This window comes from Nycticebus coucang, chromosome 19, assembly GCF_027406575.1.
Source record: "Nycticebus coucang isolate mNycCou1 chromosome 19, mNycCou1.pri, whole genome shotgun sequence".
In the NCBI taxonomy this organism is placed as follows: Eukaryota; Metazoa; Chordata; class Mammalia; order Primates; family Lorisidae; genus Nycticebus; species Nycticebus coucang.
Window position 1 is genome coordinate 57,490,326 of NC_069798.1, and position 25,531 is coordinate 57,515,856.

At 41.3% G+C, this 25,531-nt stretch overlaps 1 long non-coding RNA gene across 1 annotated transcript in view; it reads right to left on the reverse strand.

Moving 5' to 3' along the window:
* LOC128571772 (uncharacterized) overlaps window positions 1-25,531 on the reverse strand; it is a 73,259-nt gene that overhangs the window by 41,975 nt on the left and 5,753 nt on the right. The window lies entirely within an intron of this gene.

Sequence of the window (25,531 nt, forward strand, 5' to 3'; positions counted from 1 at the left end):
AGGACATGCTGGTCCAGGGACCACATTTTGAGAACTCCACAGTAGACCATGCAAGGTTTTAAGCCAGGGTGTTGGGGGGCGGTTTGAGAGGGAAGGGAAAGTGGGTGTAAGTGGGAAGCTTTGGTCTTTTCTCACAATCCTTAAATGCTGCTTTTATTGTTTCATACAATGTACATGTTATATATAGTCTCAATTATAAAACCCTTTTCTAAAAAAGAATTGCCATCTTGGGCTCTGGTAGTATGCTGGGCTGTGTTGCTTCCTATCAGTTTACTGTCACACCAGGGTTTGACAATCTACCACCCAAGCCAGCCCACTGCCTGTGTTTATACCATCCGCGAGGTAAGAATGGTCTTTATATTTTTAAATGAGTGAAAAATTAAAAGGATATTTTTGGATACATAGTAATTAGATGAAACTCAAATTTCAGTGCCCCTAAATATTAATAAAATTCTACTGAAACACAGTTATGCCCATTCATTGATGGGCATGTCTGTGGCTGCTTTCCTGCCACCACAAGAGACTTGGGTAGTTCTGACAGAGACCCTATGACCTACCACATGTGAAATATTTAGTATCGTTGAGTGATCTCTTACAAAAAAGTTGCTGACCTCTGGCCTAGATTCTCCCTGTTTCTATGCTATGATTCCCCTAGCAAGATGACTCTAACGCTCCGGCCTTTCTTACAGTCAGTGTGACTCTGTACCCTTCTACTGAACTTCCACTCTTCAGAGCAGCTACTTAATTGTCTTCTAACCATGGTGGGAGATAGTTATTGATCCTGGAATATTCCTCAAAGATAGCAGTGTACACTTACCTACTTTTTCCTCAGTTAAAAGTTGCCCTACCTATATGCAAGTCTGGGAAACACACATCTCAACTTTCTTAAGAAGCTCCTGTACATACTGAAATTGAATGTGATTGTTTTTTTGGCAACTAGAAACCTTTAATACAGAGCCTGGAATCAGAAAATTCCCAGCTTCCTGGTATTTCTTCCTGTATAAAACATTTTTACACATTAATTCAGACATACAGTTGACCTCTAAACCACACAAGTTAGAACTTACAGGGTGAGTTTCTTCTCCCTCTGCCACCTCTGAGACAACAAGCCTCCACTCTTCCTCCTCCTCAGCCTACTCAACGTGAAGATTGATGCAGACCTTTAGGATGATCCACTTCCCTTTTATGAATAGTAAATATATTTTCTCTTCCTTATGATTGTCTTAATATTTTATTTTCTCTAGCACACTTTATTGGAAGATTATAGTATATGATGCATGTAAAACAAAATATGTGCTAATGCTTAATGGAATTTCAGTACAAAACCTTCTAAAAGCTTAGAATAAATGCAGGAAGTGTGTAGAGTTCATGTTCTAGTTCCTACTCAAGAAAGCACGTGCACCAATATGTTTCCTCACTGGAGAATAGGCTGGGGTCAACCTGGAAGGCATATACTTCTTTGGCCTCTGGGCAGATTACTGCATGGTCTTTATCTGGGTGCACTTAACAACCAGTGCAAAGACACAGGTTTTGCAAAACCCTGACAATAGACATTCTTTCTGAATAGAAGACAAATTTCTTTGCCTGAGTAATAATTTTCTAGCATCTGTGTGAAAGTCATACATTCAGAGAAATGCCACAGTTTTGGCACCAGAAAAGAAGGAGCCATCTGTCCCCTCTTGGGCTCCTTGGCTTGAGTTCCTGGGGCCATTGTCACTCTCCTTTGGGAGGCCGAATGCAAAAGCATTTCTTAGGTGAATAGGAACAACAGGAGACAGGTATAATAAGCTGGAGCTTGTAACAAGAGGAAACACATGAGCATTGAAAACCCTTCCTTTGAAAGAACGGGCCGCAGCTGTGCAACACCAGTGCCAGGCTGTGTGGAATGTGGGGGTGGAGGAAATCTGGTTATTGTCGTACAGTGGGGGAACGGCAGTGTTTATATAAAGATTTCTCTGCGTGCTCTCCTGATGGATGGTGGCCCATTTGGAAGTTCTAGGAACTATAATACATTTAAAGGGGCAACTCTTTTCTCAATAGGGGCAGCAGAGAATAAATTTCTGGGGGAAAGAGGCACAAAGGAAAATTCTGGGAAAAAAACACTTTGTAGAACATAGGTCCTCAGGGGCGGTTTGTCACAAATAATTGCTTTAGTGTCTCAGAAATTAGACACTACAGAAAAAAAAAAACGCTACGGAGGCTAGCATGCCACGGCGTGTCTAAGTGGTAACAGTTTGGGGTGTCAGTTCCCCTCTCCTTGAACCCTGTGAACCCACTGAATTCCTTGACTCCCAAGGTCCCAAAGTGTAGAGATGAAACCCCTCCTCCCAGTAATACCTGGAGTCCTCCCAAATCAGTGTGGATTATTTTTCTATATATTTTCTTATTTTTTCCTTTTCATTCTTTGTTTCCAATACTAAGTCGGTGCCATAGTTTTTCCATGTTCTTTGATGGGGTTTGTCTGTGGGCTTTCTGGACTCAGTCGGAGTTGGTGAGTCTGGTGTGGACTCAGGGGCTCCAGGCAGTAGTTATAACAAGCGGATGCCTCTGCTGAGCCCCTGGGTGAGCAGCCAGTGGAGCAAATGGTGCCACCTGACCTGGGCTGTTGGGCACCTGATATGGCAACTTCTTGAATCAAAGAAGAATCAGCAAAGAGAAAATTCACTGCCCGAGGACACTGTTCTAGAACAGGGACAACAAATTAAACATTCCTTTCTTTTTTTTTTTTTTGCAGTTTTTGGCCGGGGCTGGGTTTGACCCACCACCTCCGGCATATGGGGCCAGGGCCCTACTCCTTTGAGCCATAGGTGCCGCCCCAAATTAAACATTTCTTTGCCTCAGTGGTCTAATGTTATTGATGAAATCATATGTGCCTTTCCTTCCTCCTCAATCATTGCCTGGATTTATAAACAATTGCTTTCATCCTGTTGTTATCATGGTAGGGCAGACAGGGGAAGCCCTGGCACAGTGGAGTAATAGTCAAGGCTTGTAAAACAGTAGAGGACGGGAACATCACTTTGGGGAGCATCTAGAATGTGCTAGGCTAGCACTTTGTGAGCATGACGTCATTGACTCATGGGCACCACCTACTCTCCCCCACACTGGCCAACCCAGGTTCAAGTTCAAGGACACCCTGGATTAAGAACCAAGGAAACAGAATTCCAATCCCCTTTTGGACAGATAGAAAAGATACAGCTTTGCTAAATTTATAGTCAAAGCACTTCTCAGTTCCTATATCCTCAGAAAGTCTATAATGGAGCAGGAAGGATTTAGAAAGAAAAAGTTTGCAGATATTTACAAAAAGAAGTTCCTTACAGGTTGTTTTCCAGGTATGGCAGGTGGGGGCTGTGGATCAAACAATGGTTGGCTACTCTGACAATGGTGACTTCTGTCCCTAGTTGCCAATAGTGACTTTACAAGTAGGAAAGGATGGCAAATACAGTAGAATCTCTGTAAGTTGTCCACCCAAGGGACTGTAACAAACTGGTCACACACAGAGGTGGGCGACATAAGGAACTAGGCCTGCTGTACTGACACGTACATGTGCTGCACGTCTAGTCTATGAAAATGACGTCAGCTTAAGGAGGTGATCAGAGCTAGGAGGTGGTCATCTATGGAGGTTCTACGGTACTTGGAAAACATGAGCTGAAATAAAGCTAATGCTTTCTAAGTACTTACAATGTGCCCAGCACAACTTAAAGCACACGGCATTGTTGGCTCATTTAACCCTCACAAGAATGCTGTGAGGTATTACAGCTCCTTGCCACAGACCACTTCATCACACTGCTGGTCTGCTGATGGAGCAGCTCCCACCGGGCAGAAGGCAGCTGCTCAGAGCATCAGCCAGTAAACTGTTGACAGCAGCATTGTCCAGCTGCCCACAGTCTCCCAGAGCCCCAAGCCCGATGCCCGCAAGCTCCTCTTCCTCCCTCTTTCCCTGGTTTCCCCATAGGGAACGTTCAGCCAGGCCATACCCTGACACAGTGGGCCACTGGAAGGTTTCTCGGAGTCCAGGCTGGGGGGGTGGGGGGCAATGCTCAGTGCCATCAATGAGGTACACATTGAAAGGAAGCACAGAACAACCAAGTTGTCAGCATAGCCTCTTCCACTGCCTGCCACTGTCCCCAATCCTCCTCACTGGAAGGCTTTTGACTACCAATAGGATGAGCTGTCTGAAGTCTGAGGACCACTCACAAAAAAACCACAATGCTGATTTAAAAAGGCAAATCTCTATTTTTTTTTTTTTTTTTTTAGATTTCTAAGTGTTCTCCAAACATCTTTCCAAAAGGAATGTATTAGTTTGCATTCCCACCAGCAATGTAGAAGTGTTCCCTTTTCTCCACATACACCCCAACATCTCTGGTTTGGGAATTTTGTGATGTGGGCTAATCTTACTGGAGGTAGATGATATTTCAAAGTAGTTTTGATTTGCATTTCTCTGATGATTAAGGATGATGAGCATTTTTTCATGTCTGTAGGCCATGCGCCTGTCTTCTTCAGAGAAGTTTCTCTTCAAGTCCCTTGCCCATACTGAGATGGGATCACTTGTTCTTTTCTTGCTAATATGTTTGAGTTCTCTGTGGATTTTGGTTATTAAACCTTTGTCAGAGACATTACTTGCAAATATCTTTACCCATTCTGAAGGCTGTCTGCTTGCTTTACTTACTATGTTTTTGGCTATACAGAAGCTTTTTAGTTTGATCAGATCCCAGTAATGTATTTTTGGTGTTGCTTCAATTGCCCAGGAGGTCTTCCTCATAAAATATTCTCCCAGGCAAATTTCTTCAAGTGTTTCCCCTGCACTTTCTTCTAGTATTTTTATGGTTTCATGTCTTAAGTTTAAATCTTTTATCCAGTGAGAGTCTATCTTAGTTAATGGTGAAAGGTGTAGGTCCAGTTTCTAGACCTGCCATTCAATCCTTCAATTTCTCTACTAGGTCCAGAAGACCAAAAATCACTTTATAACAAAGATATTTGCACCAGAATGTTTATTGCAGCCCAATTCATAATTGCTAAGTCATGGAAGAAGCCCAAGTGCTCATCAACCCATGAATGGATTAATAAATTGTGGTATATGTACACCATGGAATTTTATGCAGCCTTAAAAAAGATGGGGACTTTACCTCTTTCATGCTTACATGAATGGAGCTGAAACATATTCTTCTTAGCGAAGTATCTCAAGAATGGAAGAAAAAGTATCCAATGTACTCAGCCCTACTATGAAACCAATTTATAAACACCCACACATTCATATGAAAGCTATAACCCACCTATAGACCAAGAAGAAGGGGAAAAAGGAGAAATAGGGGAAGGGAAGATGGGTGGAGGGAGGGTAATTGGTGGGACTACACCTACGGTGCATTTTACAAGGGTACAAGTTTAATCTACTAAGTGTAGAATATAAATGTCTTAACACAATAACTAAGAAAATGCACTGAAGGCTATGTTAACCAGTTTGATGGAAGTATTCCAAATTGTATATAAAACTAGTATGTTGTACCCCATAATTGCATTAATGTACACAGCTATGATTTAATAATAAAAAATAAATAAAAAGGTAAATCTCAGGCCACACCTCATACCCCCGAAGCAGAGGTGGTAGATATCAGAAATGTAATAAATTTTAATAAAATGTCTCACTAAACTTGGAGAACCTTGGCTCTAAATAGCTGCCATCCCAATGATGGCAGCAACACTGAGCCGGCAACACTGTAAAGGAGGCAGGAACTGAGAGAGGAAGGAGGAACCTCAATCCTGTCCCCAGGGAGCTTCTGTGCCCTGAGGGCCCAGGGGCCTCTGGCTGGAGCCCCAGCTATTGGGAGGACATCTGGAGGTGAAACATCTTTACCTCCATCCAGCCTCCTCTGTGCAGGGCTTGGTGGTATCAAGAGCACAGTGAAGGCCTTCATGGTATGGGGGATCTAGATGTCCTTGGCGGAAGAACACCAGGATCATACATTGAGGAGAGGACATCTTGCTGAACACTTTCCAGATGGGTCAAATGTGGCCAGGCCAAGGGGTGCCATGGGTGGAAGTGAAGAACCAGGCAGAACTGGGTGGGCTCCTGTGAGTACCTAGGGCTACTCTGCAGGTAAAGGGAGCACAGGGTGGGGAGACACCTGGGGCAGCCACATAACCCCCTATAGTCTACCAGGGTAGCATCAGAGCATCCTGGGGAAGACTCCTGGAGTTTAGGGGTGTTGCACCATGGGGCACAGCCCCAAGAACCGGGACTCAGGCAGGAGTAAGTCTGGGTAAGGAGCTGGTGTCATCTTATCAATGTCCTCCCCGTGTCTATTGTCCTTTTCATGTAAGGACACAGTCATTAGATTAGGGACCCGGCTACTCCCAAATGACCTCATGTTTATATCTCTGCATCCACAGAGACCTTATTTCCAAACAAGGTCATATTCACAGGAACCAGAAGTTAGGACTTGAACAGATAGTTGGGGAGCAAGGAGCACCCAAAACACTTGGATTGGAGAAGACGCAGAGACCTTCTAAGATGTCATTGAACCTCCCTGAGTTGCAGCTCACTCATTTGTAAAGGAGGGGCTTGAATGAGATACTCTCTTCTAGGGCTTGGGGTTTCTGAATCTGTGTTCGTCTCAGTTTTCTGTTTTCCCCTCCTGTTGGAAATGGGCTGATGTCCATGACCTGCTTCCCATCCTGCTCAGTCTCAGTTGTGAGTCTTACAGCTGGCAAAGATTTTTGTCCAATATCCCTGGTCCCGCACTCAATTTCTTGGCTAACAACAGAATAAGTGGTCTCCACGTGCACATAAATCCCCTCCGCTGCCTCCTGGCCTGCCAGCCACTTACCAGCCCGCTCATCTCAAGCCTCCTGCAGGTTCCTGTCTCTCCACTCCTTTTACTTGTTTTTATTCCGCACTCTCATCCCTTACCTATACACCCCAGGTCTGAGTCTCTCTTTCCACCCATTGTTCGGCTGCCAGCAACCTGAACACTCTATTTTCTGCCTTTCTCCCCACAAGCACCTTTGTTTACAGTGAACACGCTGAGTTTGGCATCTTGTCCACAAACTGTCCACGGGCTGCAGGTGCAGTGGAGCCAGCTCCAGGCAGAAACAGGAGGCCCATGTTTTTACCAAGTGTGCTATTGCTGGTCCGGTCACTCTTCCACCCCATGCCCTGGTTTCCCTCACAGACAATGAAGGAATGAGACTCAGTCTGAGTAACAGGCACTGAGAGAAAGTGTATGAGGGTGGGCGGGGGTCCCAAACATATCCTCTCTCCAGCTCACAGTTGGCCCACTTGACTCCAAAACAGGTACAACTTCACCAACTCTGCCTCCCCCAACTGTGAGCATCACGCCAGGGCTTCTTCTGGGTTGTACAGGACACCCCCTGTATTGAAAGAAAAGCTGCTCAGGATGGACCCCCAAAATAGGGCTCTAGGGATCAGGAGCTCTGAAGAAGCACAGATTCCTGCATTGAAGGCAGAACACTGACCATCTATTTTGACTCTAATTCTGAATTGTTTTGTAAACTGCACAGAGGTAAAGCCACGTCATGGAAACTGGTACAGGCCAGATCTCTAGGGAGAGGCTGTGTTTACCCTTGTTACAAAGACTAGAGGTCAACAAAAATGTTACAGAGAGTAGAGGTCAGGAGCAGTAAGCAGGGAGCCAAGCCGGGAGGGTGGCAGGCTTATCCACTTTCCAACATACTCGGCCATGAAAGGAGTCATCCTTGGTACCTCCGTGTTCCTGTGCCTTGTCCTCTCTGGGCTTACATGTGCAATTTCATTTCAGCTTCATAACCCCTGCAGCATGATTATTGCTGCTTTTTGTTGCTGTTTTAGCTGGGGGGAGAGAGTGTAAATCATTCCCCAGGTACGCAGAGTGAAAGAGAAAGCACAGATTTGGGCCCGTCGCCAGGCCACGCTGTTCCTGACATGTCATGCTGTGTGGTGTGATGGTAGGACAGCCATACAGTTGCCCTGAAGGTGCAACACACTTTAGCAAATGATTGTGTTTTTATGCTAGGAGAGAGGCACACATGATAGACAGTCAGGGAAGAAAAGAGCTGGCAGCAAGGGGAAGAGGAAGGACACTAAGACCAAAAGTAAGGTCAAAACCAAGAGCAGGATTGTTCTCTCCTTCCCAGAGTGGAGGAGGGAAGGTTGGAAGGGAGAGAAAGATCAGAGGCCTTTCTTCATTTGCAAATAGCCTCACACACGCACCTTCCCACTGCCTCCGGCCTCTTCCCTAACAGGCTACACCAGTGAGGTTTTCCTATAGCATCTTTGCTGAGTCATGGCCACGTTAGCCTAGAAAAGCTGAGCTATTGACCATTCAGGGCTTACCACCATCCTTCAATACCCCAGATAAAGTCTTCAGTAGGAAAGAACAGAGACCAGCAACATTAAAACAGAAAGAGGAGATGACCTGGGTCAACTCTTATACAAAAAACCTAGAAAAGCATTACATTTTTAATTTCTCTGCCATCAGAGTCTTGGTCATAATTACAGAACTTTAGCACCCCAGAATGACACCTATTATTACTAAGTCTCCTATACAATGCCAGAACCTGGCTGAACCAATGCTGAACCTAGCACCACGTCCGAGGGAAGGAAACTGAATCAGGGAGAGGACACCAGAGCTGTCTGAGCTCAGTGGAGTCGGAGACTGAGTTGAATAACAGCCTCAGACTGGCTGCAGTTCTTTCAGCAACTGGCGAAGGTGTCTTACTTTGTCTCAAGTAATTAAAAAAAAAAAAGTAAGATTTTCAAATACATTCCCTTACTTACCCTGGAGGGCTCAGGAACACTTTCGTCTTACTTTTTATGACTCTTTTTTACCTGTAGACCTAAGTGGCACTATAAATCCTGAATAGCTTCCTACCTGCTGTTCTTCCCTAGCGAGACTTGAAGTGATTACTAGATATAGTTTCAGGCTGTGCAAAATGATAGGAAACTTGGAGAGTTTGCTTTCTGCTCAGATTTACCAGGGGGAGAGGGTAATTTGAACAGCATTTCATTATCTCAAAAGAGGTGGCAGTAAATATATTCTTCTTTTACCAAGGACAGATACTTAACTAATTTCTATTATTACTGGAGATGCTTCCACTAGAATTAGAGTAAAACTTTCAAGTTCAAACACTTTGCCTTTCCTTATCAGACAGTCTTGCACTAAAATGCCAGTCTTTAAGACTAGTTGCAGTTGGAATTCATCGTCTCTTTGAACAATGGTTGAAGGTGGAGAAGGGAGGAATGCACCATGTCCCAGCCCCCATTCCTATGAGCCCCACTAATGCCGCACCACTGTCTAGGCTGCCTCCCCATGTCCAGATGGGAAGAAATTGGTTTACAAGCTGCAGGTTGTCTTTTAAAAAGGACAACACCTGCCCCAGGCCCCAAGTTATTAAGAAGTACACATTAAACCAGAATCTCATTACAGCTGTCAGAATTACAATGATTGACAACTGGGAAATCTCATTATGCATTTCCGCAGGATTGCAGCAAAGCTTTGAAGAGAACTTAGGTATTCACATTTGCAAAAGCAGCTCTTTTATTTGCTCTTAAAGACATTTTGGTAATGAATAGATCCAACATTGAAACTTTGTGCAGGCAGTCCCCGAGTTACAAACATCCAACTTATGTATAACTCGCACTTATGAACAGAGGTATTATAGGAAGTCCCCAAGCTACACACATCTGACTGATGTGATACTTGCACTTACAAATGGAGGTTATTAGAGGTAATAGGTAAATGTACCTGTTCCAACTTACATACAAATTCAACTTGAGAGTAAACCTATAGAACCTATCTCCTGTAACATGGGGACTTCCTGTACTGTCCTGAGCAGGCCAGTGCCACACAAAACCAAAATGGGGTTTTGTTTTGTTTTCTCCTCAATTTTATCCTGCCCTAGCTCAACTCAGATTTTCCCTCTCATGGACAAAGAAGGAGCTGAACAGAAGTTATTCAAGCCTGACTTATACCAGGAGATGACGCAGACTTGCTCTTGACCTCTGAAAAGCATTTCCAAATTCTTATATGTAAGAGGAAGGAATGGCAAAGCAGGTGATTTTAAGATAAATAAATGAAAGTGCCATCTCTATTTGCAACCAGGAAGGATCATATTTATACGTTTGGTTAAATAAAACTCCATTGTTACAAGAAAATTAGCATATGGTCAATAAAGGTATTTTCACAGAATTTTGACTTAGTATTTAAAGTTATCAGTAACTAATGGTGAAAAATGAGACATTAACTCTTTCTCCTTTTGGAAGAGCCTCTGGTACTGTTATATCATTAGGGCAGTAAGGTCCACTTATTGAAATAGTTTTTGCAAATAGGGATTGTGCTGGGTTTTGAGCTGTTGCTTCTCCACCCCAAATCCACTATTCCATAATCTGCTTTATGATTCTGAAGTTGAGATGCTGTAAATCTCACTTCTCCTTTTTTCTACTCTGTTAAATTAGCCCTTAACTGGTATAGTTTTATTTTACTAACCCTTTCTCCAAATATTACAGTAGAACCTCTGTAATATTGACTACCCAAGGGACTGGAACAAATTGGTTAATACACAGAGGTGGTCAACATACTGTTCTGATACGTACATGTGGTGCATGTTTGGTATATGAAAATTAGGTCAACTCAAGGAGGTGGTCAGTGTAGGGAAGTGGTCAACTGTGGAGGTTCTACTGTAAAAAGTTCTTTGAATTCTAATATTCAGAGCGTTTTATTTCCTCAAAATTCTACCTGAGGCATTTTATGGAAATGGAATGCTTGGTGAGGGTTCTAGGGTCAGGGAGTGACCTGTAATTAGAGTCTCGTCAGTGATAAGGAGCCCAGACCAGATAAGAACACTGCAGCTCTGAGAAAGACCTTCACATGCTGTGAATCCCATGATAGATAACTACAGAAAGCCATAGCTCATCCCCAGGCCACATAAAACTGTCTATTCCCTGCAATTCCCACTCCAGCTAACTACTCTGAATGAGGAAGTAACCACTGGGAACCATGGAGCCTGCAGGGCCCTGAAGTGTCTCTTTGTAGGTCTTGCACAGGATTTTGTAGGACAGGATTGTAGGACAGGATTGCTCAAAATTCCTCACAAAGCACCACACACCAGAGCCCTGTGCACCCTTCTACCCAGCACAGAGGGTAGAAAAGAGGATCTAATGAGCCAAGTGGCCAAGGAGGTGACTCACCAGGAGCATCGGCTTCTACCTCCAAATCCCCAAACTGAACTTGTTAATTTCCATGTTAACAATTTTTAATATATTGACAGTCATGATGGACAAGTCCAGAGACATTCTCCTGCAATTTCAGTATTCCTGGACACTATTGATAAGTCACAGCCATTGTACCATTTTCCCTGTAAAATACATAAAAGAAAACAAGGAAAGAAAAGCAGATGCTAGATGAGCTACTATAAATGTGAGTGGCCCCCAGGCCCCAGCCTCTTAGGGCAAGAGATTCAGATCGTGTCTCAGAAAATTAAACTCCTAAGTCATGGGTCTTCTCAGTCATTTGCTAATGGTGCCCAAGAATAGTCTAGCAAATAAGCAAAGCCAGGGAAGTTACGTCTACAAATGTGAAGGGTCTAGTCTGTATATTTACACTGGTTGGTCTACTTTGATTAAAATCTAGTAAGTACAGCTCATATGAACTGAGAATACAGCATGATGCCTTGGAAACAGAAGGAAATTTGGAGGCAAGCTTTACAAGTAAGTGCTTCAGCACAGGTTTGGATTTCCCTAAGCCTTCATTCCTCCATAGTAAAACAGAGCCAGTAATGATATCTACTTTCCCATGCTGTTGTGAGGATTAAATGCAACATTTTGTGCTGAAATACCCTACCATACAGAGAACTTCTAAGCTCAGAATCACTTTATAGTCCTTGATAACCTCCTTGGCTAACACAGTTTCCGGCAAATAACAGAAAAACAATAAATGTCTGGCTGACTGACTGACTAATTGAATGAATGAATGAATTCTATGATTTACTGAAATGTCCTGACAGCACCTTTTTGTGCTCTGAGGGAGTTTATGTTGTTCATAAAGGAGCCCATGTCAGGGAGGAAGCAACCCAGATGTTGGAAGGATGTGGACCATTTAATGTGTTATAATTTATTTCAATATGTTCTTTCTCCTGAGAAGCTTTAAAGAATTTTCCAGGAATTATATAATTAACTATGAATCCTTATAAGAAAGAAAACAAGAAGACAATATCCCAGCTACAACAGCTGTGTTGCAGCTAAAGAGACCAGGACCAGCCTTGATCAGCTCTCCCCTGCCCTTGGCCTTGTGGGACTCAGAAGTTGTTTTTTTTTTCCTCCTGAAATCAGGGATAAAGAATGGCAAAAACCTGTCCTTGGGCTAGAATATATTCTTATTTCATCTTCTGTCTTCTGGAAAGGAGAAAAGGAATAGATGCTCTCCACTGACTCTGGGTATGGTATAGCCTGATGATGGAATTCGCTCAGTTAATACGGTTGCAGGTTCTGGCTTCTCTGCAAAACAGCTTCAGTTCTGAGATAAAATAGGGCATGGAGATCATTGGACCAATACCCATTCAATCCTATTATTACCATTTATGGCCTCAGCTTCATACACCTAATGAAAACAAGAACCTTGTTTAGATTGCTTAGATTGCTGCAAGGGGAGGTGATGACTCCCACCCCCCACCATTCCTTCCCAGCCTTGTTTCTCTCCTACTGCAAATCCGTCACAGGCCTGATGAATTTCCCAAGCACTATCATTAAAAACGTTATTGTTTGCAGGAATCTGAAGATGATGTTTATTTTGCTTAGAGTGCTGGACGTTACACTTAAATGTTAGACAGAGCTATAAATAAGACTCAAGTCTATTGGTATGCAGCAATATTCCTTCTGAATCTCCTCAGTAAGACACCCAGGATAATAGCACCACCAGGCCCCTCACAGCATCATGAGAGGGCAATTCAATACCAACGCCACCAGCAGCTGCTTAGGAGCATGAAATGTCATATCGAGGTGATTTGTAATGGGAAACAAATAGTACTAAGTAACCTGGGATAAATGGCAAAAAAATCATGTCCTTTTTTCTGACCAGTCAGACATTAGAGTTGTCAAAAATAATAGTTTGGGGGTTAAGTCCTATAATCTCAAGAGATTCTACCAACATTCAAATGGTTCCTAAAAATATACTAAACCTTTGGCTGGCTGCTCCTTTCTAAGGCACATTATGATGAATTGTCTAGATATCTTTCCTTCCCACTGACCATGAGCTCCTTCCTTGAGGGCCTCACATAGAGTAGTACAGGAAGAATGAAGGAAGGAAAGGAAAACGTAAGTAATTGCAGAGAGGGGCTTACCGGAGGAGACACCAGACACCTCCACAGGAACTCCTCTTCTGAGGATACATAGTTGAAAGGGCCACCTGACAGTTGGGAGGAAGGGACTCCAGGAGGGACAAAGGAGAGCCACAAGGGGGCACATTTTCAAAGTTGACCAGCCCCTTCAGAAAAAGAGCTCAGAGGGCTACTCAAGCAGAGGCAATATATGACCAAAAATATACATATACTTATGTTCAACTAACATCCATTTCACCATCTTTTCAGGACTTACCCATTGATAACCATTTTCCTTGGGCTTTCTGGACCTGGATGCTTGTTTCAGCCCCTGTTCAGCAGAGCACTGATTAGAGTATGCCATGAAATTCCAGCTCTGCCACTTGCCAACTATTGCCATGTCCCTGAACTACTTTTCTGCAGTTGAAAATAAAGATAATAATAAGTACCTGAGAATACTGTGAAGACAAAGTGTCCAAGGAAGTAACTATCATAGTCTATGATAGCATTTGATTTAAAAAAAAACAAAAAAAAAAAAACTAGTGGATATGGGCTATATTCTAGCAAACCTGCTATTGCTATGGGCTGACAGCTGTCAGATTTTATAACACACCTGGGAGGAGCAGGAAGAGGGTGGCCCAGAAGTGTTAAAAAAATATACAGAAATTATTAGTGCAGAGTACTCATCAAAATACCCATAGAGCACCAAAGTTATTGTAGAATGAATTTTATTGTCCTTCTTCAATTACAGTAAATGAGTATTGTCAACTATGACCTTTGTAGGGTCACAGAATGGAGAGTCAACAGACTAAAAGTCTATGGGCACGCAGAGCCCCTGTCTCTCCTGTGGTAATTCAAACCAAAATATCACCAGTTTCATCCCAGATAGGAAAAAAAATATGCGTAGAAAGCCTTTCTTTATATTTGTTCATCACTTCACTAAATCATATCAGTGACCTGCTCAGAAGCACTGGGAAAGCACAGCAAGGGTATAAAGAAATTTGGGGAGAAATTTTTTTTTTTTTTTTTGAGACAGTCTCACTTTGTCGCCCTTGGTAGAGTGCCATGGTATCACAACTCACAGCAACCTCAAACTATTGGGCTTAAGCAATTATCTTGCCTCAGTCTCCCAATTAGCTGGGACTATGGGCACCCACTACAATGCCCAGCTATTTTTAGAGACGAGGTCTTGCTCTGGCTCAGGCTGGTCTCAAACCTGTGAGCTCAGGCAGTCCATCCACTTCGGCCTCCAAAGTGCTAGGATTACAGGCATGAGCCATTGCCCTGGGCCAGGGAGAATTCTTATGTTGGAAGTAATAGAAGTATGTGGGGACTCACATGGGTGCTGGACAGCCACTGAGACAGGTCCTAGTCTAGCCTTGCTCTACTGGTTGCATAGGCAGTTTCCTTAATTTCTCTAAGACTTGGTTTCTGTCTCTGTAAAATGAAGCCATTCATATATACTTTGGAAAGTTGCTGGGAGAACTAAGCAAAATGAGGACTACCCAGCCTATGGCACATAGATATTTGGTTTTCCTCCTCTTGACTTCCTCTTCTGATGATGTATCATGTTTACACGACATCATCAATTATTAGCTTATTCCAGTCATTATAATGTAGGCCGATGATCTATATTCTTACTTAAGGGCACATAGGTCACTATAAAGTGAGTAATCTAAGAAAATTACATTTAAATGCAGGGCTCCCTTTAGGGAGGCAAGCTTCTGGTGGGCCAGGGATGTGTCTTACTCATCTTTATTTCCCACAAGGTGTCAAACACACTGTTGATCATGAAGCAGTGCTCAAATATTTGTAGAAACCGAACAATCTGTCTCAAAATATTAGATGTTCCATGTTATTAGTTCTATATGGCATCCCCAAAATAAATCATGGAGAGCCTAAAGATACATCTTGTCCAATGGTTTAGATTCTGAGCTTTTTAACTCTTGATTTCCAAAGGGACCTATAGATATGAAAAATTGAGGAATCATGTCATTTATTCATTCTTTTCCCCCTTGCTGGGCAAGGCAATGAGTAGACCCACCAGAGAGTGTGACAGGAACCCAGACCTGTCATTTGCTCCTTGTGGGTATGGACAAGCATTGTTATCTCCTCAAAACTAGATTATTATTTTTATCTTATCCAACTTATTTAATTGAAACAACAGAGTTGGATCTACTATTCCAGGATAACTGTAGCAGTTTCTGCTTCTGGTCATATTCAGCCCGGCAGAACCATTTTTATGTAGATAGATAATAGTAGTGACTACAGGTATTTGAGGAATTCCCTCCAACTCAACTCACAAGCACAAAAAAAATTCCTTTCTATTCTCACTAGCTTGCACAGGCTTCTAAAATCCCCTGTACTAGAGAGATTCATTCTCTGGAGTTAAGGCATTGCCCATCTGCCATCCTCTTACTCAAAGTCAACAGTCGGCCTATTTGCTTCTGAGTTTAAAAATAAGACCCTGGTTCCTCAAAAGATTAAATTTAGAATTACCATATGATCCAGCAATTCTACTCCTAGGTTTATACCCAAATCATTGAAAGCAGGGATTCAAACAGATACCTTTACACTAATGTTCATAGCAGCATTGTTCACAATAGTCAAAAGGTGGAAACAACCCAAGTGTCCATCAAAGGATGGATGGACAAACAAAACATGATACAGATATACAATGGAATATTATCCATCCATAAAAGGGAATGTAATTCTGACATATACTATAATACGGATAAACCTTTAAAATATTATGCCAAGAGAAATGAGCCAAACACAAAAGGACAAATATTACATGATCCCATTTAAGTGAGACACCTGGAATAGTCAAATCCATGGATAGAAAGTAGAGTGGTGTTGCCAGGGACTGGGAGGAGAGGGAACAGGAGGCTATTGTTTAGTAGGCATGGAGTTTCTGTTTGAAATTATGCAAAAGTTCTGGAAGTAGATGGCTGGGTGCTGGGTGCAGAACATTGTAAGTGGACTTAACGTAATCAATCATACACTTTAAAATGGTAAATTTTATGTTATATATGTTTTCCCCAACAAAACAATGAGAGCTGGGTAGAAGAAACTCCCATAGTTCCATTGTATTTTAATTCTTTAAATTCTTGGGTATGGCAGTTGCTGCTATGATGAGATTATTTTTTGGTTGATTGATGATAATGATCAGTTCTCAAATTCTAATAGTAAGTAAAAGGGAACTGGATTCACCCACCATGTTCACCTCAGTCGCCAAAGGGAGGGGTGGGAAATGAAGTCAGATGACTGAGACAAAATGATTCTTATCTTTAGAAACCACAGCTGTCAGGACCTTCACATGAAAGCTATAACCCAGTTACAACCTAAGAATAGGGAGAAAGGGGAAAGGGAGGGGAGGGAGGGGGGAAGGAGGGGGATTAATGGGATTACACCTGCGGTGCATCTTACAAAGGTATATGTGAATCCTAGTAAATGTGGAATGTAAAGGTCTTAGCAAAATAACTAAGAAAATTCTACAAAAGCTATGTTAACTAATGTGATGAAAATGTGTCAAACGATCTATGAACCAAGTGTATGGTGCCCCACAATCGTACTAATGTACACAGCTATGGTTTAATAAAAATAAATAAATAAATAACAAAAAAAAAAAAAGAAAAATTTTAAACCTAGAGAACAGCGAGGAGGACAAGCTCCCACATAACTACCGCCTAAATTCAGTAATTATTTTGCCAGATTTCCTACATACGTAATTCGTAAATTTGTGCTAAAGCAAATTATAGATATTATGCTAATTTGCCCCTACATTCTTACGCATGCATGCATGTCACAAAACTAAGGACATTTTCTTGCATAACCACAATTCCAGTATCCCTTCACACCAAATTATCAGTAATTAAAATTATTTAATTTCCAAATATTTCAAATATGTATATCCAGCCGTGCATTGCACAAATGCGTTTTTTGTGAACTACGGACTATGTGCCAGGTGGTCCCATAAGATTATACCGGTGCGTATGTATAGAAACCTGATATATAGGATGTGGCACTTGATATTGGCATTGCAAATCAAGTAGAAGAAATCGCTGATAGTCAATAATGGTACTGGAGGAGGGGGGAGGTTAGGGTTGAGGGAGGGTAATGGGTGGGGCCACACCTACGGTGCATCTTAGAATGGATACAGGAGAAACCTACTAAATGCAGAATACAAATGTCTACATACAATAACCAAGAAAATGCCATGAAGGCTACGTTGAACAGTTTGATGAGAATAGTTCAGATTGTATATGAAACCAGCACATTGTACCCCTTGATTCCACTAATGTACACAGCTATGATTTAACAATAAAAAAATAAATAAATTTAAAAATATATATATAAAGCTAAAAAAAAAAAAAAAGAAAGAAAGAAACCACAGCTGTCACCCGGCACTTTAATTTATGCATTGATTGACTGAACACCACGGCTAAATGTCTGAGGTGCAACTTCTCATCCAGAAAGTTCGATTATATAGTGTGAAGTAAAGTGAGGGAATGCTTTTTATGGGGAGGATGATGGCGAGAGAAATCAGTTTTAAATGGATTTTTAGAAGTCAGCGGAACATGAGGAGTTTTTGTGAGTGGCATTCCCAGTTCTTGAGTTTTTACCGATTCGAAAACTGAGATGCCACTGAGCACTACCTCAGATCTGAGGGATCTGGAAGATAAAAGGATTGTTTTATTTATTTTTTTAATTTAAACTTATACTAAATCATAACCGTAGACATTTATGGGGTACATGTGAGGATTTGATATACAATGTGGAATGCTGAAATCAAACTGATTAACATAACCATCGCCTCCCTTACTTATTTTTGGTGGTAAGACATTTATAAGTTACTCTTAGTTGCTTTGAAATGTACCCTTGCATTGTGCAAGGTGAGATCCCACCAAATGCCCTCCCTCCTCCCACCAACTGCGCTGTCCCCTCTCCTCCCTATTCCCTACTCTGCCCTCCCTCTTGCTAAACTATATTTGTGTTCTGTCATTGATATGAATGTGTAAGTGTTTATACATTGGTTTCATGATAGTATGGAGTACATTGAATACTTTTTTCTTTTTTTTTTTTTTTTGAGACAAAGCCTCAAGCTGTCGCCCTGGGTAGAGTGCCATGGCGTCACAACTCACAGCAACCCCCAACTCCTGGGCTCAAGTGATTCTCTTGCCTCAGCCCCCTGAGTAGCTGGGACTATAGGCGCCCACCACAACACCTGGCTATTTTTTTGGTTGTAGTTGTCATTATTTGGCAGGCCTGGGCCGGATTCAAACCCGGATTCAACCTAGTCGCTTGAGCTACAGGTGCCACCCATTTTTTGCCATTCTCAAGATACGTTTCTAAGAAGGATATGTTTCAACTGCATCCATGTAAACATAAAAGATGTAAATTCTCCATCTTTTTAAATGGCTGGATAGTATTCCATGTGTACATACACCACAACTTGTTGATCTATTCATGAGTCGATGGGCATTTGGGCTGCTTCCACAACTTGGCAAGCAAGTATGAATTGGGCTGCAATAAACATTTTGGTGCAAATGTCTTTGTGGTAAAATGATTTTTGTTCTTCTGGCTAAATATCTAGTAATGGAATTGTGGGATCAAAAGGAAGGTCAACTTTTCATTCCTTAAGGATTCTCCATACTTCTTTCCATAAAGGTTGTATTAGTTTGCAATCCCACCAGCAGGGTAGAAGTGTTTCCTACTCTCCACATCCATGCCAGCATCTGCAGTTTGTCATGTGGGCTAATCTTACTGGGGTTGGTTATTTATTTTTTAATTATTATTATTGTTGTTATTATTTTTATTATTGTTTGCGGTTTGGGGCTGGGCCCGCATTTGAACCCATCACCTCCGGTATATGGGGCCTGCGCCCTACTCCTTTGAGCCACAGGCACCACCTGGTTGTTTTATTTTTAAGGAAATGTTAGCAGACAATAGAAAAGACATCCAAGAAATCCAATTAACCATGGAACCTGAGCTTTTACTACATGGGTAATGCAGGCAACGAGCTGCTTGGGTGACTTAACACTGAATATTTCACAAGTCTCATTTCAAGTCTCACGTATGTGTGTTAAGGTCATGATTTTGTGAAATGTCACTCCTTCGTTCCCTAGCACGAAGTTTACGAGAGGTGGTTATTGGCAGTAAACGGGTCACAGAGGGAAGGGAAAGCAAAAACTGCAGGCTTCTGACAATGTTTCATACAGAATAAGGCCTGTCCAAAGGAGAAAGCATTTGCTAGGAAACACATCCGATCAGAAATCTCTGCTTCTTGCTGAATTCTTATGCCCTAAATCGCCTCTGCTAAGTTGTTTTCATCCCAGCTCACTGTTGAAAGATGAAATTCTGAGAAAAGGTTTTCTTCTCAATGAGTAATGTTAATTGGCTTTCTCAGAAAGTAAAGGGGACGCCTGCGCTGATGAACAGCCTTATCTGTGCGCAGCAGCCTCTCAGGACAGCCAGCAGGATTTGTAGGCTGTGTGTCTGCAGTGTCAGCTGGGTTTTGCCTGCGCTGCCTCCTGCACCTTACACAGAGCCACGCAGACAGCCTTCCTCTCCATCGCCCACCTGGGAGGTTCCCCATCACCTCTTCTTTTCAACATCCACGCTCACGGACCATGCTATAGTCTATTCATTTTTTTACACAGGTGCTTTTCTTGGGGCTGCCCTCATCTATTTGGTCTGAAATGGCTCCATTTTCCTCACTCCTGTTTTCCCTCTCCCTTGGCAACCTGCCAGGTGCAGTGGCTGCAGTGACAGTGTTTGTGTCAGGCCTCCCTGATGATAAAAAGAGGACCTGGTTCCAGGCTGCTGGCAGGAGAACCAAGTCTTGATTTTCCCCACCTGATTTTAGCAAGATTTTGGCCCACATGTTTGGAGTAAGAGTGGGGTTTGAATTCCCATTCTGTCATTTACTACTTATCTCCGTCAAGTTCCTTAACCTCACTATCCTTCTGTGTCCCTTTTCTATAAAACAGGGTTAATAAGACCTATCTCAAAAGATTTTTGTAAGAATTTCATAAAACGACATTATGTCCAAGTGCCCAACCAGCTGAATGTGTACCTACATGGTAGTCCAACGCCCTTACTAGTTGGAGCCAGTTGGCATATTGCCTGCCTTGGCAATTATTTCAAAGATTTTACTTTTGTTATTCATTGTTTAGGTTTTCATTTTGTTTTCTTTTCAGTTGTTTAATTAAATACCTTATACATATACCAAAAAATATGTATATGTGTAAGGCATAAAGAATAACAATATAATAGCCTATGAACTTGTTTGAGAAAAACGGTGTTATTGTTACCTGTGAAGCACCTTTAGTCCCATCATCCCAATTGTTCTCTCTGATGAACAATTATTTTTAATTTGAATATTGCTTCTTTTCTGTAGTTTTAACTTCAGATTTGTATCAGTGTGCGAGATGTCTAAATTAGCAATGTAAAAGTTCTATTCTTCTGAGATTTGCTTCTCTTCATTCAGTATTAGGGGTCATCCACATTGCTGTGCATAACTATAATTCATTCTCATTGCTTTATGGTGTTTTATCATGTGACTATACCACAATTCATTGCACTGTTCTACTGTCAATGGAAACTCCAGTTGCTTCTGAATTTTTTTGCTGCTACCAAAAATGTGAGTCTCCTGTTACACAGATACACAAGTGTCTCTAAGTGACATTCTAGGAATGGGTCTAGATCATTGGATTGTGCACATTTTCAAATTTACTAGAAATATTGCCAATTATTTTCTAGGGTAGTTATAATAATTCACATATCCATTAATAGGATATAAGCAGTCCATGTTCAAAGTGTTACATTTCTTCACCCAAATTTGACTTTTGTCTTTTCCAAAAAAAGAAAACTTTTCTAAGTTCATAAAAGTACTATCCTAGTTTGTCTCCTAAACGTTTCATAGTTCTGTCATTCACATGTAGCGTTTAATTCACCTGGATGAATGTCATGTAGTATGAGATAGTTTAATCTCATCTTTTTTTATTTTCAAGTTAATCACCACATGTCCCGGCACCATTTTAATTAGTCCCTTCCTTACCCACTGACCAGCAAGGCCTAAAATTTCTGGGCATTCAATTTCATTACATTGGTCAATTTTTCCATCCAAAGTATGCCAGCCATTGTAATAATTCTTGATTATATTTCTGGTAGAGCAAGGCACTCAGTTCATTCCTCAGCGGTGTGTCAGCTATTCGTGCTCCTTTGTTCACGGATATAAATTACCAAATCAGTCTGTCAAGGTGAAGCAGAACAATCCAAAACTTGCTGGTGTTTTATATAGATTTACATTGTGCGTAGGCAAATTTAGAGAGAACTGACTCTTTTGCTAATTTTTTTCCCTATCCATTAACACAATGTATTCTTAATTTACTGGCATCTTCTTAGAGGTGTTTCAATAAAGTTTAATCATTTTGTCCATAAGATACTGCGTTTGCTATTAGATTACAAAGATAATGTATCTACCATCTTGGTGTCTCTCTCTCTCAAGCTTCCATGCCATTCTCCGACACTATTGTTTCAAATCTTTTCTCTCCGTTTTTCACCTCCTTTCAGGAACTCCGGTGAGATATGTTAGAACTCCTCCTTCTAACTTTCATGTACACATATCTTAACTTCTCTTACATAGATTGTCTCTTTGTTTCTCCGTGCTGCATTCTGGACAATTTCTTTGAATCTTTCTCCCAGTTCACATTTCTCTCTTCAGTTGTATTTACTCATAGTATTTTTAATTATGAGAATTTTTCATTTCAACCGTTGGATTGGTTCGCCCTTATTTTTAGTCCCTTGTTCTTTGTGAGGTTTTTCCATTAATTCATTTATTTCTTTAACCATTCAGCAAAGTTGTTTTCTGCATCTGATCATTCTAACATCTGAAGTTGTTTTATATCTGCTTCTGCTACCTGTTGTTTCTACTGACTTCCTTCCATTCAACATGCTTTGTTTCCTTATTGTTTTGTAATTTTTTGACTGTGCACTCATGTTCCTTAGAACTTTATTTTGGGGGATTTTTTTTCAAGTCTGCATAGAAGACAGTTTTCTCCAAAGAGGATTTGTAATGACATCTGTTTAGGTGCATTTTTTTTTTTTTTTTTTAGACAGAGTCTCACTTTGTTGCCCTTGGTAGAGTGCAATGACATCACAGCTCACAGCAACCTCAAACTCTTGGGCTTAAGCAATTCTCTTGCCTCAGCCTCCCAAGTGGCTGGGACTACAGGTGCCCGCCAAAATGCCTGGCTATTTTTCGGTTGTCATCGTCATTGTTGTTTGGCAGGCCCGGGCTGGGTTCAAACCCACCAGCTCTGGTATATGTGGCTGGCGCCCTAGCCACTGAACTATAGGCACCGAGCCTAGGTGCATCTTTTTTTCGAGACAGTGTCTCTCTATGTTACCCTCAGTGGAGTGCTGTGATGTCACAGCTCACAGCAATCTCAAACTCTTGGGCCTAAGAGATTCTCTTGCTTCAGCCTCCCAGTAGCTGGGACTACAGGTGCCCTCCACAATGTCTGGCTGTTTTTTTGTTATTATTGTCATTGTTGTTTAGCAGACCCTGGCTGAGTTCAAACTCACCAGCCCTGGTGCATGTGGCCGGCACCCTAACCACGGAGCTATGGGCGCCAAGATGAGGTGATTCTTTTTAGGTGACATTTTCAGTTGCATGTGTCTTATTTCCTCAGGTGAATTATAAGTGACTTTGAGCAGGAGCCCAGCCTTATACCTTTCCATGTCACCTGCCTATAATTGACATTAGGAAATGTTTATTTCTTCATTAAACAGTATCTTAGGACTTTATATACCATTGTTGTTGTGAAAGCCTTTTTTTCTTTCTTTTTTTTTTTTTTTTGAGACAATCCTGAATAAAAATAGCTTTGGCTTGCCTGCAGTAAAAAAAAAAAAAAAAAGAGGATTTGTATATCTTTTGCCAGATGCCTGGGGCAACAATTGACCCTACTCTTCCCCTAAGGTTTAAGGAGTCACCAAATATTCTAAATTTTTGATAGCAAATATGTATGAAGGTAGGCTTCTAATTCTTAATCCTTAAGAAAGATGCATTTTCCCTCTACTCAGCTCCAAGATTGAGATGGGAAGTTTCCTAGTAGCACCTCTCCTCCTCCAACCCTGGTGAGATTGTATTTCACTTCATTATTACCCTCAGGACATTGCCCTTTCAATCTTAGCTTTATGCATAAGACCTTCAATCAGATGCTCCACAGGTGGGTCCTGGGTTTTGTCAAATGTTCCCATCCCCACAAGGCTTTGAAAGCCAAACTCAAGTCATTGGGGTTCAGTAAATACACTCATGGGGAAAGGTTGATTCAGTGTGCTACCTACTTCCAGAGGTCAAGCTTTTACTTGGCTTTTGGTATCTGAGTATCAATATCTTCTTGTTAGCTCTTCAATGCATTTGAAAATAACTTCTAAATAATTTCAGGAGCAGAGTCAGTAGGGTATCAAGCCTAGCATGTTCCCAGAAATGGAACGATATCTTTAATTTTGTCAAGTGTCTAGTGAAGTGTGAATTAATTTGATAATTTCCAAACTTATGTCCAGTAAAACAATTGAAAAAGCTTATTTCTCCCTAGGAACATTTATATGTCTTTATGTCAAGCAGTTGCATGTGTAGCTTTATGTCAAGGAGACAGGAAATGCAAGAAGGATGTTGTGTCCTTTCTTGTCATCTTAAGTAACAATGTCCTTCCTGCTCCTCGAACCTCATTTCCTGTCCATCCCCACATCGATGGACTATTAAAATACTTTTGGATATCCCTAATGAGAATGAAATGACTGAATTCTTCTGCTTTGCTAAAGCTGAGGGTATCTAAGAAAATATAAAAGATGTTAGCCTACACATTTTTAGACAACTTTTCAAGACACCTGGCTATTCACATCATCCTCATAACCCTCCTAGGTTATAGAATCATGGGGGTTCAGAGTTGGAGGTCGTTACTCCAACATATTGTTCACTAGCCAAGGAAGTGATGTCCAAAGACCTTAGCAGGAGCTAAACTTGTACATTGTCAGGCACAGGGGAAGCAACTGTTTAATTCAAGTGGCCCCAAACCCAGTCCAGTTCTCCCTCCACCCAGCTCCACTGCTCAAGGCACTATTCACACAACCCAACTCTTGTTCTCTGAAATAATCTCAGGAGTTTTGCAGTGCAAACATCCACTCAGAGAAACTTTTTCCATAGCCTAATAAAGCACACAGAAGTATTGTTAACTTATGACTTAACGTGAATTTCAGCTTCTATTTAAGGTCACATCTTTGATTTGGCCACTCATAATTTTTATGTGCTATTTATACACTTTATAACCCACTGGGAGCCTGGTGGATAATATGCATGGTACATTCATTTATGGCCATTGCTATCTTAATTAATTGAAGAGGTTAAGAGTTTTGTGTATTAAATTTTATGGCACATATTTCACACAGCCATTATTTATTTGATATTGCCTTCTGGATCCGAAGTGCAACCCATAGTTATAGCACAGTTCCTGCAGGAAAACATAGCTTGTTTTATGACAGTCACTTCATGACAATTTCTAGAAAGGAATGATGATCTACATATAATTTGTAGCACCAAATTGATGAGTAATGGGAATAGAACATGTGGTCTGTGTGTTATAATTTGAGAGATAGTGTCAGTAGCAGCAAAATTTTGACAATTTCCCATGGGAAAACCAAGGTTCTCTGATAACTTTGCAGAGGAGAGGAGATTGGAAGTAAAGCATTTAAAAAAAGATTACACATTCACTAATGTGACATACAATGGTCCAATCTCACTGGTCAAGAAGGCGGAATTTGTTAGTTCATAGCACACCATCTGTCTTCTAGGGAATAGTAATATTGGCAATATACTTTTCACGGTAGGGTCGGAAATTTTGCTTACAGGTATGATTTTCCATGCTACTTTAGACAAGGAACAGTAATGACTCAGCTGTGAATCTGTTTTAAAGTGCTAGAGAAAGTATGTTAGAGATCTAGGATGGTAGAAAATGTAAACATGAAATATGGTGGGAAAGGAGGCAGCAAGAATATAAGAATAATCATCATGTGGTTAGAGGGAATTAAGGTATTTATTGACTTAGCAATAAATACCTTCAGAGGTTCATATTTGTTTTTACATCTTTTATTGTATTCACAAAAGTGACTTCTGTCACCATTTAATGTTAACAAATTATGAACAAACATAGCTACCTACTATGGG